The sequence below is a fragment of the Cryptomeria japonica genome, unplaced genomic scaffold (genome assembly GCF_030272615.1).
Source record: "Cryptomeria japonica unplaced genomic scaffold, Sugi_1.0 HiC_scaffold_65, whole genome shotgun sequence".
Classification (NCBI taxonomy): Eukaryota; Viridiplantae; Streptophyta; class Pinopsida; order Cupressales; family Cupressaceae; genus Cryptomeria; species Cryptomeria japonica.
The window spans coordinates 477,827-490,000 of NW_026728887.1; the positions used below are offsets into that span (position 1 = coordinate 477,827).

The 12,174-nt window shown below is 63.2% G+C and overlaps 2 non-coding genes across 2 annotated transcripts; both read left to right on the top strand.

Moving 5' to 3' along the window:
* Positions 1-2,006: 2,006 nt before the first annotated feature.
* Positions 2,007-2,125, top strand: LOC131863584 (5S ribosomal RNA). The gene has a single exon (XR_009362484.1). It is a non-coding gene; the product is annotated as a 5S ribosomal RNA (ribosomal RNA).
* A 7,818-nt stretch (positions 2,126-9,943) lies between these two features.
* LOC131863568 (5S ribosomal RNA) lies at positions 9,944-10,062 on the top strand. Its single transcript, XR_009362468.1, has one exon. It is a non-coding gene; the product is annotated as a 5S ribosomal RNA (ribosomal RNA).
* The last annotated feature ends 2,112 nt before the right edge of the window (positions 10,063-12,174 follow it).

Here is a 12,174-nt window from a genome sequence, read left to right on the forward strand (position 1 = left end):
AGGCGGGTGTCGAGGTGCCTGGGTGCTAGGGTGTGGATGCCAATGTGGGTCATAGGGTGGGTACTAGGGTGGGCTGCAATGTGGGTGCCAAGGTGGGTAACATGCTCGGTGGGTTCTAAATTGGGTGCCAGGGTGGGTGTGCACCCACCTTGCCCGAGGTGGGTGCCAAGGTGCCAGTGTGGGTGGGTGCTAAGGTGGATGCCAAGGTGGGTGAGAAGGTGGGTGATAGGTTGAGTGGTAGGATGGGTGGGTGCCAAGATGGGTCACAGGGTGGGTGCAAGGGTGGGTAGGTGCTAGGGTTGGTGTCAGGGTGGGTGGGTGCTAGGTTGGGTTCCAAGGTGGGTGCGAGGGTGAGTGTCAAGGTGGGTCACAGGTTAGGTGCTAGGATGGGTGAGTGCTAGGGTGCAAAGGTGCCAGGGTGGGTGCTAGGATGGGTCGATGCTAGGGTGAGTGGCAAGGTGGGTCCACAAGTGTCAAGGTGGGTGCCGAGGTGGGTGCCAAGTCGGCGACTGCTATGGTGGATGCCAAGGTGGGTCACGGGGTGGGTGCCAAGTTGCTAGGTTGGGTTCCAAGGTGGGTGCCAACGTGGGTGCTAGGGTGCGTGGGTTAAAGGGTGTGTCACAACGTGGGTGCCAGGATGGGTGCGCACCCACACTGGCCAAGACGGGTGCGGGTGCAAGGTTGGGTTCCAAGCCCGGTCACAGGCTGGGTGCTAGGATGGGTGGGTGCCAAGGTGGGCACCAGGGTGGGTGCACCCACCCTGGCCAAGGTGGGTCACGGGGTGGGTCCTAGGGTGGGTAACGGGGTGGGTACTAAGGTGCGTGCCAAGGTGGGTCATAGGGTGGGTGCCAAGGTGGGCACCAGGGTGGGTGTGCACCAACCCTAGCCAGGGTAGGTCACGGGGTGGTTGTCGGGGTGGGCGTCAAGGAGCCAAGGTGGGTGGCAAGTAGCCAAGTTGCGTGCCAAGGTGGGTGTCGGGGTGGGTGCCAAGGATCCAAGGTGGGTGCCAAGGAACCAAGGTGGGTGTCTGGGTGGGTGCCGAGGTGGGAGCCAGGGTGGGTCCCAAGGTGAGTGCAAAGGTGGGTGCCAGGGTCAAGGTGAGTGCCAATGTGGGTTCCAAGGTGCCAGGGTCAGGGTGAGTGCCAATGTGGGTTCAAAGGTGCTAAGTTGGGTGCGAGGTTGGGTGCGAGGGTGGGTGGGTGCCAAGGTGTGCTAGGTGGAAGCCCGGGTGGGTCGGCATCCCATGGGTGTCGAGTTGGGTGCCTGATGGGTGCTTCTTGTCAAGTTTTAGTCGTCGGGACTCATTTCGAGCCTTAGAGGTCGTTTCTTGTCCGGTTGCCCTGTCTTCGACCTGGGAACCCAATTTTGGTCCTCGGGTCCCATTTTTTTTTGTCTCGCATCCCACTTTTGGCCTGTGGCCTTTTCGGGGTCGATTCTCGTTTTGGGCATCAGAGCATGTTTCTTCTCCTAAAACCCAATATTTGTTTATTAAGTCTCGGAACACATTTTTGTTCTCGTGGACCCATCATGGGTCTTGGAACGCATTTGTGGTCCTTGGGTCCCATTTTGCATCCCGAAACTTGTGTTTTGGTGCTTGATCCCTATTTTGGGTGCCCACCTTGCACCAAGTGCGCACCCGGGGCAAACCGAGCGCCTTGGTGCACCGGGGCAAGATCGAGCGTGCACCCGAGGCGCCCCGAACATGCACCAAGGTGCACTCGGCCCACATGTGAGCGCAGGTCGTTGCGCCCGAGGTGGTGTGTGGGCACCGCGTTGCAGACGGGACACTGCACGCACACGACGCCCCCTCCAGGTGCACGCACGTAGGCCGGGCCGGGTGCACACCCGACGCCCTAGCAAGGTGCGCGCACCCGGGCAGGGCTCACACTTGGCGAACGGGGCGCACTTCGCGAGGGAGGGTGTGCACCTCGACGGGGGTGGGTGGCCGGGGTGGATTCGCACGTGGGTCGCGGTTTGCTAAGTACACACTGCGACAAGCTCATAACGGGTGCGATCATACCAGCATTAGTGCACCGGATCCCATCAGAACTCCGCAGTTAAGCGCGCTTGGGCCGGAGTAGTACTGGGATGGGTGACCTCCCGGGAAGTCCCGGTGTTGCACCCTTTTTTAGTTTTTCGCCGGGCGTCGCAATGCTATTTGAATAAACCTTTTGCCCGTTTGCGTTCTCGTCGGGGCCGGGCCGGGCCGGGGTGCGCTGCCCGCACTACCGCGCGCGCTGGGGGCGACACCGAGCGCGCACCCGAGGCACCCCGAGCACACAGGCCACGGTGCAACCCGGGCGTTGTGCGCGCACCCCGGTGCGCCCGAGGTGCTGCGCGCGCACCCAGGTGAAATCGGTGTGCACCTCGGCCAGTGCGCGCTCGGTCGAGTCGCGCACGTTGGCCAAGGTGCACGGTGATGTTTCTTACTCTAAGGTTCCGCACCAGACGCCCGGGACAGGTGAGCGAAGCTGGGCGGGGCCGGGTGCGCGGCCGGGGCAGGTGCACGCAGCTGGAGAGAGCTTTGGAGCACACTTCGGAGCGCACCAATGATGCGCTCCATTCAAAAGTTTCCTGAAAAGGCAAAAAAAGTTGAGATTATAGAATTTCCCACTTGAGAGATTGTAAAAAAAAAAAATTTAAAATGAAGGAAACGCGGGTGCCAAGGTGTGCGCAGCCCAGCCAAGGTGTGCGCACCAAGGCGCCCACCCTGGCGAAGGTGCACGCAAGGTGCGCACCCGAGGCAAACCGGACAATTAACCCAACTTTCGACTTCGCGCGCACCTTGGAGCGCACTTCGGAGCGCTCCTTGGTGCGCACCAATCTTGGGCACCTCGGAGTGCACCATGGCGCCCACCAAGGTGCGCACCCGGGGCAAACCGAGCTCCGACTTCGTGCGCACCTTGGAGCGCACGAAAGGTGCGCACCATGGCGCCCACCAAGGTGCGCAGCCCAGCCAAGGCGTGCGCATCAAGGTGCGCACCCTGGCGAAGGTGCGCACCCGGGGCAAACCGAGCTCCGACTTCGTGCGCACCTTGGAGCGCACAAAAGGTGCGCAACCCAGCCAAGGTGTGCGCACCCCGGTCAAACCGAGCTCCGAATCGTGCGCACCAGAGGTGCACGCCATCGTGCGCACCTTGGAGCACACTTCGGAGCCCTCCTTGGTGCGCGCCGATGTTGCGCACCTCGGAGCGCACCCGGGGAAAACAATGCAATTAACCCGACTTTCGACTTCGTGGGCACCTCGGAGCGCTCTCGGGTTCGCACCTCGGAGCACACCGAGGTGCGCACCTTTGATGCGCTGCCTTCACCAATTTCCAGAAAAGGCAAGAAAACATTGAGAAGGTGTGCGCACCGAGGTGCCCACCCTGGCGAAGGTGCACGCGAGGTGCGCACCCGGGGCAAACCGGGCTCCGACTTCGTGCACGCCGCACCTTGGAGCACACTTCGGAGCGCTCCTTGGTGCGCACCAGGGCGCGCAACCCAGCCGAGGTGCCCACCCCGGCGAAGGTGCACGCGAGGTGCGCACCCGGGGCAAACCGGGCTCCGACTTCGTGCACGCCATGGTGCCCACCGCGGCGAAGGTGCACGCGAGGTGCGCACCCGGGGCAAACCGGGCTCCGACTTCGTGCACGCCGCACCTTGGAGCACACTTCGGAGCGCTCCTTGGTGCGCACCATGGTGCCCACCAGGGCGCGCAACCCCGCCGAAGGTGCACGCGAGGTGCGCACCCGGGGCAAACCGGGCTCCGACTTCGTGCACGCCGCACCTTGGAGCACACTTCGGAGCGCTCCTTGGTGCGCACCATGGTGCCCACCAGGGCGCGCAACCCCGCCGAAGGTGCACGCGAGGTGCGCACCCGGGGCAAACCGGGCTCCGACTTCGTGCACGCCATGGTGCGCACCGCGGCGAAGGTGCGCACCCGGGGCAAACCGGGCTCCGACTTCGTGCACGCCGCACCTTGGAGCACACTTCGGAGCGCTCCTTGGTGCGCACCAGGGCGCGCAACCCAGCCGAGGTGCCCACCCCGGCGAAGGTGCACGCGAGGTGCGTACCCGGGGCAAACCGGGCTCCGACTTCGTGCACGCCGCACCTTGGAGCACACTTCGGAGCGCTCCTTGGTGCGCACCATGGTGCCCACCAGGCCGCGCAACCCAGCCAAGGTGTGCGCACCAAGGTGCACGCGAGGTGCGCACCCGGGGCAAACCGGGGTCCGACTTCGTGCACGCCGCACCTTGGAGCACACATCGGGGCGCTCCCGGGTTCGCACCGGCGTTGCGCACCGTGGTGGGCACCTCGGAGCACACCAAGGTGGGCAGCGAGGTGCGCACCTTTGATGCGATGCCTTCACTAATTTCCATAAAAGGCAAAAAAAAAACGAGATTTTAAAATTTCCGTTTTGAAAGATAGTGAGAAAAAGGGAATGCTGGTGCCATCTTGAGCCCGCCCTGGTGCGCAGCCCAGCCAAGGTGTGCGCACCAAGGTGCCCACCCTGGCGAAGGTGCGCGCCCGGGCAATTAATCCAACTTCCAACTTCGCGCGCGCCAGGGTGGGAGCGCACCCAACAACCGGGCCTGGGAAGAGCCAATGCGAGAAACCCCACCAAACGCTCTGACAAAAAAAGAGGGGGCGCTCCAGTAACCCCGCTTCGGAGCGCACCCTGGGCAAACCCAGCCAAGGTGCCCACCCCGGCCAAGGTGCAGGCGAGGTGCGCACCCGGGGCAAACCGGGCTCCGACAACGTGCACGCCGCACCTTGGAGCACACTTCGTAGCGCTCCCGGGTGCGCACCTCAGAGCACACCAAGGTGGGCAGCGAGGTGCGCACCTTTGATGCGCTGCCTTCACTAATTTCCAGAAAAGGCAAAAAAAAAAGGAGATTTTAAAATTTCCGTTTTGAAAGATAGTGAAAAAAACGGAACGCGCGTGCCATCTTGAGCCCGCCCTGGTGCGCAGCCCAGGTAAGGTGCCCACCCTGGCAAAGGTGCGCACCCGGGCAATTAACCCTACTTCCGACTTCGTGCGCGCCAGGGTGGCAACCGGGCCTCGGAAGAGCCAATGCGAGAAACCCCACCAAACGCTCCGACAAAAAAAGAGGCGGCGCTCCAATAACCCCGCTTCGGAGCGCAGCCGGGGCAAACCCAGCCAAGGTGCCCACCCCGACGAAGGTGCACGCGAGGTGCGCACCCGGGGCAAACCGGGCTCCGACAACGTGCACGCAGCACCTTGGAGCACACTTCGAAGCACTCCCGGGTGCCCACCGGCGTTGCGCACCGTGGTGGGCAGCGAGGTGCGCACCTTTGATGCGCTGCCTTCACTAATTTCCAGAAAAAGGCAAAAAAAAATGAGATTTTAAAATTTCCGTTTTGAAAGATAGTGAAAAAAAAGGAACGCGGGTGCCATCTTGAGCCCGCCCTGGTGCGCAGCCCAGGCAAGGCATGCGCACCAAGGTGCCCACCCGAGGTGCACACCCGGGGCAAACCGGGCTCCGACTTCGTGCAGGCCGCACCTTGGAGCACACTTCGGAGCGCTCCTTGGTGCGCACCATGGTGCCCACCAGGGCGCGCAACCCAGCCAAGGTCTGCACACCAAGGTGCCCACCCCGGCGAAGGTGCACGCGAGGTGCGCACCCGGGGCAAACCGGGCTCCGACTTCGTGCACGCCATGGTGCCCACCGCGGCGAAGGTGCACGCGAGGTGCGCACCCGGGGCAAACCGGGCTCCGACTTCGTGCACGCCGCACCTTGGAGCACACTTCGGAGCGCTCCTTGGTGCGCACCATGGTGCCCACCAGGGCGCGCAACCCAGCCAAGGTGTGCGCACCAAGGTGCACGCGAGGTGCGCACCCGGGGCAAACCGGGGTCCGACTTCGTGCACGCCGCACCTTGGAGCACACATCGGAGCGCTCCCAGGTTCGCACCAGCGTTGCGCACCTTTGATGCGCTGCCTTCACTAATTTCAAGAAAAGGCAAAAAAAAACGAGATTTTAAAATTTCCGTTCTGAAAGATAGTGAAAAAAACGGAACGCGGGTGCCATCTTGAGCCCTTCCTGGTGCGCAGCCCAGGCAAGTTGTGCGCACCAAGGTGCCCACCCTGGCGGAGGTGCGCGCCCGGGGCAATCCGGGCTCCGACTTCGTGCACTGCATGGTGCCCACCAAGGCGCGCAACCCAGCCAAGGTGCCCACCGCAGCGAAGGTGCACGCGAGGTGCGCACCCGAGGTGCACACCCGGGGCAAACCGGGCTCCGACTTCGTGCACGCCGCACCTTGGAGCACACTTCAGAGCGCTCCTTGGTGCGCACCAGGGCGCGCAACCCAGCCGAGGTGCCCACCCCGGCGAAGGTGCACGCGAGGTGCGCACCCGGGGCAAACCGGGCTCCGACTTCGTGCACGCCATGGTGCCCACCGCGGCGAAGGTGCGCACCCGGGGCAAACCGGGCTCCGACTTCGTGCACGCCGCACCTTGGAGCACACTTCGGAGCGCTCCTTGGTGCGCACCATGGTGCCCACCAGGCCGCGCAACCCAGCCAAGGTGTGCGCACCAAGGTGCACGCGAGGTGCGCACCCGGGGCAAACCGGGGTCCGACTTCGTGCACGCCGCACCTTGGAGCACACATCGGGGCGCTCCCGGGTTCGCACCGGCGTTGCGCACCGTGGTGGGCACCTCGGAGCACACCAAGGTGGGCAGCGAGGTGCGCACCTTTGATGCGATGCCTTCACTAATTTCCATAAAAGGCAAAAAAAAAACGAGATTTTAAAATTTCCGTTTTGAAAGATAGTGAGAAAAAGGGAATGCTGGTGCCATCTTGAGCCCGCCCTGGTGCGCAGCCCAGCCAAGGTTTGCGCACCAAGGTGCCCACCCTGGCGAAGGTGCGCGCCCGGGCAATTAACCCAACTTCCAACTTCGCGCGCGCCAGGGTGGGAGCGCACCCAACAACCGGGCCTGGGAAGAGCCAATGCGAGAAACCCCACCAAACTCTCTGACAAAAAAAGAGGGGGCGCTCCAGTAACCCCGCTTCGGAGCGCACCCTGGGCAAACCCAGCCAAGGTGCCCACCCCGGCCAAGGTGCAGGCGAGGTGCGCACCCGGGGCAAACCGGGCTCCGACAACGTGCACGCCGCACCTTGGAGCACACTTCGTAGCGCTCCCGGGTGCGCACCTCAGAGCACACCAAGGTGGGCAGCGAGGTGCGCACCTTTGATGCGCTGCCTTCACTAATTTCCAGAAAAGGCAAAAAAAAAAGGAGATTTTAAAATTTCCGTTTTGAAAGATAGTGAAAAAAACGGAACGCGCGTGCCATCTTGAGCCCGCCCTGGTGCGCAGCCCAGGTAAGGTGCCACCCTGGCAAAGGTGCGCACCCGGGCAATTAACCCTACTTCCGACTTCGTGCGCGCCAGGGTGGCAACCGGGCCTCGGAAGAGCCAATGCGAGAAACCCCACCAAACGCTCCGACAAAAAAAGAGGCGGCGCTCCAATAACCCCGCTTCGGAGCGCAGCCGGGGCAAACCAAGCCAAGGTGCCCACCCCGACGAAGGTGCACGCGAGGTGCGCACCCGGGGCAAACCGGGCTCCGACAACGTGCACGCAGCACCTTGGAGCACACTTCGAAGCACTCCCGGGTGCCCACCGGCGTTGCGCACCGTGGTGGGCAGCGAGGTGCGCACCTTTGATGCGCTGCCTTCACTAATTTCCAGAAAAAGGCAAAAAAAAATGAGATTTTAAAATTTCCGTTTTGAAAGATAGTGAAAAAAAAGGAACGCGGGTGCCATCTTGAGCCCGCCCTGGTGCGCAGCCCAGGCAAGGCATGCGCACCAAGGTGCCCACCCGAGGTGCACACCCGGGGCAAACCGGGCTCCGACTTCGTGCAGGCCGCACCTTGGAGCACACTTCGGAGCGCTCCTTGGTGCGCACCATGGTGCCCACCAGGGCGCACCCGAGGCAAACCGGGCTCCGACTTCGTGCACGCCGCACCTTGGAGCACACATCGGAGCGCTCCCAGGTTCGCACCAGCGTTGCGCACCTTTGATGCGCTGCCTTCACTAATTTCCAGAAAAGGCAAAAAAAAACGATATTTTAAAATTTCCGTTCTGAAAGATAGTGAAAAAAACGGAACGCGGGTGCCATCTTGAGCCCTTCCTGATGCGCAGCCCAGGCAAGTTGTGCGCACCAAGGTGCCCACCCTGGCGGAGGTGCGCGCCCGGGGCAAACCGGGCTCCGACTTCGTGCACTGCATGGTGCCCACCAAGGCGCGCAACCCAGCCAAGGTGCCCACCGCAGCGAAGGTGCACGCGAGGTGCGCACCCGAGGTGCACACCCGGGGCAAACCGGGCTCCGACTTCGTGCACGCCGCACCTTGGAGCACACTTCAGAGCGCTCCTTGGTACGCACCAGGGCGCGCAACCCAGCCAAGGTGCTCACCCCGGCGAAGGTGCACGCGAGGTGCGCACCCGGGGCAAACCGGGCTCGGACTTCGTGCACGCCGCACCTTGGAGCACACATCGGAGCGCTCCCGGGTTCGCACCAGCATTGCGCACCTTTGATGCGCTGCCTTCACTAATTTCCAGAAAAGGCAAAAAAAAGAAAAAAATGAGATTTTAAAATTTCCGTTTTGAAAGATAGTGAAAAAAACGGAACGCGGGTGCCATCTTGAGCCCGCCCTGGTGTGCAGCCCAGGCAAGTTGTGCGCACCAAGGCACCCACCCTGGCCAAGGTGGGTCACGGGGTGGGTCCTAGGGTGGGTAACGGGGTGGGTACTAAGGTGCGTGCCAAGGTGGGTCATAGGGTGGGTGCCAAGGTGGGCACCAGGGTGGGTGTGCACCAACCCTAGCCAGGGTAGGTCACGGGGTGGTTGTCGGGGTGGGCGTCAAGGAGCCAAGGTGGGTGGCAAGTAGCCAAGTTGCGTGCCAAGGTGGGTGTCGGGGTGGGTGCCAAGGATCCAAGGTGGGTGCCAAGGAACCAAGGTGGGTGTCTGGGTGGGTGCCGAGGTGGGAGCCAGGGTGGGTCCCAAGGTGAGTGCAAAGGTGGGTGCCAGGGTCAAGGTGAGTGCCAATGTGGGTTCCAAGGTGCCAGGGTCAGGGTGAGTGCCAATGTGGGTTCAAAGGTGCTAAGTTGGGTGCGAGGTTGGGTGCGAGGGTGGGTGGGTGCCAAGGTGTGCTAGGTGGAAGCCCGGGTGGGTCGGCATCCCATGGGTGTCGAGTTGGGTGCCTGATGGGTGCTTCTTGTCAAGTTTTAGTCGTCGGGACTCATTTCGAGCCTTAGAGGTCGTTTCTTGTCCGGTTGCCCTGTCTTCGACCTGGGAACCCAATTTTGGTCCTCGGGTCCCATTTTTTTTTGTCTCGCATCCCACTTTTGGCCTGTGGCCTTTTCGGGGTCGATTCTCGTTTTGGGCATCAGAGCATGTTTCTTCTCCTAAAACCCAATATTTGTTTATTAAGTCTCGGAACACATTTTTGTTCTCGTGGACCCATCATGGGTCTTGGAACGCATTTGTGGTCCTTGGGTCCCATTTTGCATCCCGAAACTTGTGTTTTGGTGCTTGATCCCTATTTTGGGTGCCCACCTTGCACCAAGTGCGCACCCGGGGCAAACCGAGCGCCTTGGTGCACCGGGGCAAGATCGAGCGTGCACCCGAGGCGCCCCGAACATGCACCAAGGTGCACTCGGCCCACATGTGAGCGCAGGTCGTTGCGCCCGAGGTGGTGTGTGGGCACCGCGTTGCAGACGGGACACTGCACGCACACGACGCCCCCTACAGGTGCACGCACGTAGGCCGGGCCGGGTGCACACCCGACGCCCTAGCAAGGTGCGCGCACCCGGGCAGGGCTCACACTTGGCGAACGGGGCGCACTTCGCGAGGGAGGGTGTGCACCTCGACGGGGGTGGGTGGCCGGGGTGGATTCGCACGTGGGTCGCGGTTTGCTAAGTACACACTGCGACAAGCTCATAACGGGTGCGATCATACCAGCGTTAGTGCACCGGATCCCATCAGAACTCCGCAGTTAAGCGCGCTTGGGCCGGAGTAGTACTGGGATGGGTGACCTCCCGGGAAGTCCCGGTGTTGCACCCTTTTTTAGTTTTTCGCCGGGCATCGCAATGCTATTTGAATAAACCTTTTGCCCGTTTGCGTTCTCGTCGGGGCCGGGCCGGGCCGGGGTGCGCTGCCCGCACTACCGCGCGCGCGGGGGCGACACCGAGCGCGCACCCGAGGCGCCCCGAGCACACAGGCCACGGTGCAACCCGGGCGTTGTGCGCGCACCCCGGTGCGCCCGAGGTGCTGCGCGCGCACCCAGGTGAAATCGGTGTGCACCTCGGCCAGTGCGCGCTCGGTCGAGTCGCGCACGTTGGCCAAGGTGCACGGTGATGTTTCTTACTCTAAGGTTCCGCACCAGACGCCCGGGACAGGTGAGCGAAGCTGGGCGGGGCCGGGTGCGCGGCCGGGGCAGGTGCACGCAGCTGGAGAGAGCTTTGGAGCACACTTCGGAGCGCACCAATGATGCGCTCCATTCAAAAGTTTCCTGAAAAGGCAAAAAAAGTTGAGATTATAGAATTTCCCACTTGAGAGATTGTAAAAAAAAAAAATTTAAAATGAAGGAAACGCGGGTGCCAAGGTGTGCGCAGCCCAGCCAAGGTGTGCGCACCAAGGCGCCCACCCTGGCGAAGGTGCACGCAAGGTGCGCACCCGAGGCAAACCGGACAATTAACCCAACTTTCGACTTCGCGCGCACCTTGGAGCGCACTTCGGAGCGCTCCTTGGTGCGCACCAATCTTGGGCACCTCGGAGTGCACCATGGCGCCCACCAAGGTGCGCACCCGGGGCAAACCGAGCTCCGACTTCGTGCGCACCTTGGAGCGCACGAAAGGTGCGCACCATGGCGCCCACCAAGGTGCGCAGCCCAGCCAAGGCGTGCGCATCAAGGTGCGCACCCTGGCGAAGGTGCGCACCCGGGGCAAACCGAGCTCCGACTTCGTGCGCACCTTGGAGCGCACAAAAGGTGCGCAACCCAGCCAAGGTGTGCGCACCCCGGTCAAACCGAGCTCCGAATCGTGCGCACCAGAGGTGCACGCCATCGTGCGCACCTTGGAGCACACTTCGGAGCCCTCCTTGGTGCGCGCCGATGTTGCGCACCTCGGAGCGCACCCGGGGAAAACAATGCAATTAACCCGACTTTCGACTTCGTGGGCACCTCGGAGCGCTCTCGGGTTCGCACCTCGGAGCACACCGAGGTGCGCACCTTTGATGCGCTGCCTTCACCAATTTCCAGAAAAGGCAAGAAAACATTGAGAAGGTGTGCGCACCGAGGTGCCCACCCTGGCGAAGGTGCACGCGAGGTGCGCACCCGGGGCAAACCGGGCTCCGACTTCGTGCACGCCGCACCTTGGAGCACACTTCGGAGCGCTCCTTGGTGCGCACCAGGGCGCGCAACCCAGCCGAGGTGCCCACCCCGGCGAAGGTGCACGCGAGGTGCGCACCCGGGGCAAACCGGGCTCCGACTTCGTGCACGCCATGGTGCCCACCGCGGCGAAGGTGCACGCGAGGTGCGCACCCGGGGCAAACCGGGCTCCGACTTCGTGCACGCCGCACCTTGGAGCACACTTCGGAGCGCTCCTTGGTGCGCACCATGGTGCCCACCAGGGCGCGCAACCCCGCCGAAGGTGCACGCGAGGTGCGCACCCGGGGCAAACCGGGCTCCGACTTCGTGCACGCCGCACCTTGGAGCACACTTCGGAGCGCTCCTTGGTGCGCACCATGGTGCCCACCAGGGCGCGCAACCCCGCCGAAGGTGCACGCGAGGTGCGCACCCGGGGCAAACCGGGCTCCGACTTCGTGCACGCCGCACCTTGGAGCACACTTCGGAGCGCTCCTTGGTGCGCACCAGGGCGCGCAACCCAGCCGAGGTGCCCACCCCGGCGAAGGTGCGTACCCGGGGCAAACCGGGCTCCGACTTCGTGCACGCCGCACCTTGGAGCACACTTCGGAGCGCTCCTTGGTGCGCACCATGGTGCCCACCAGGCCGCGCAACCCAGCCAAGGTGTGCGCACCAAGGTGCACGCGAGGTGCGCACCCGGGGCAAACCGGGGTCCGACTTCGTGCACGCCGCACCTTGGAGCACACATCGGGGCGCTCCCGGGTTCGCACCGGCGTTGCGCACCGTGGTGGGCACCTCGGAGCACACCAAGG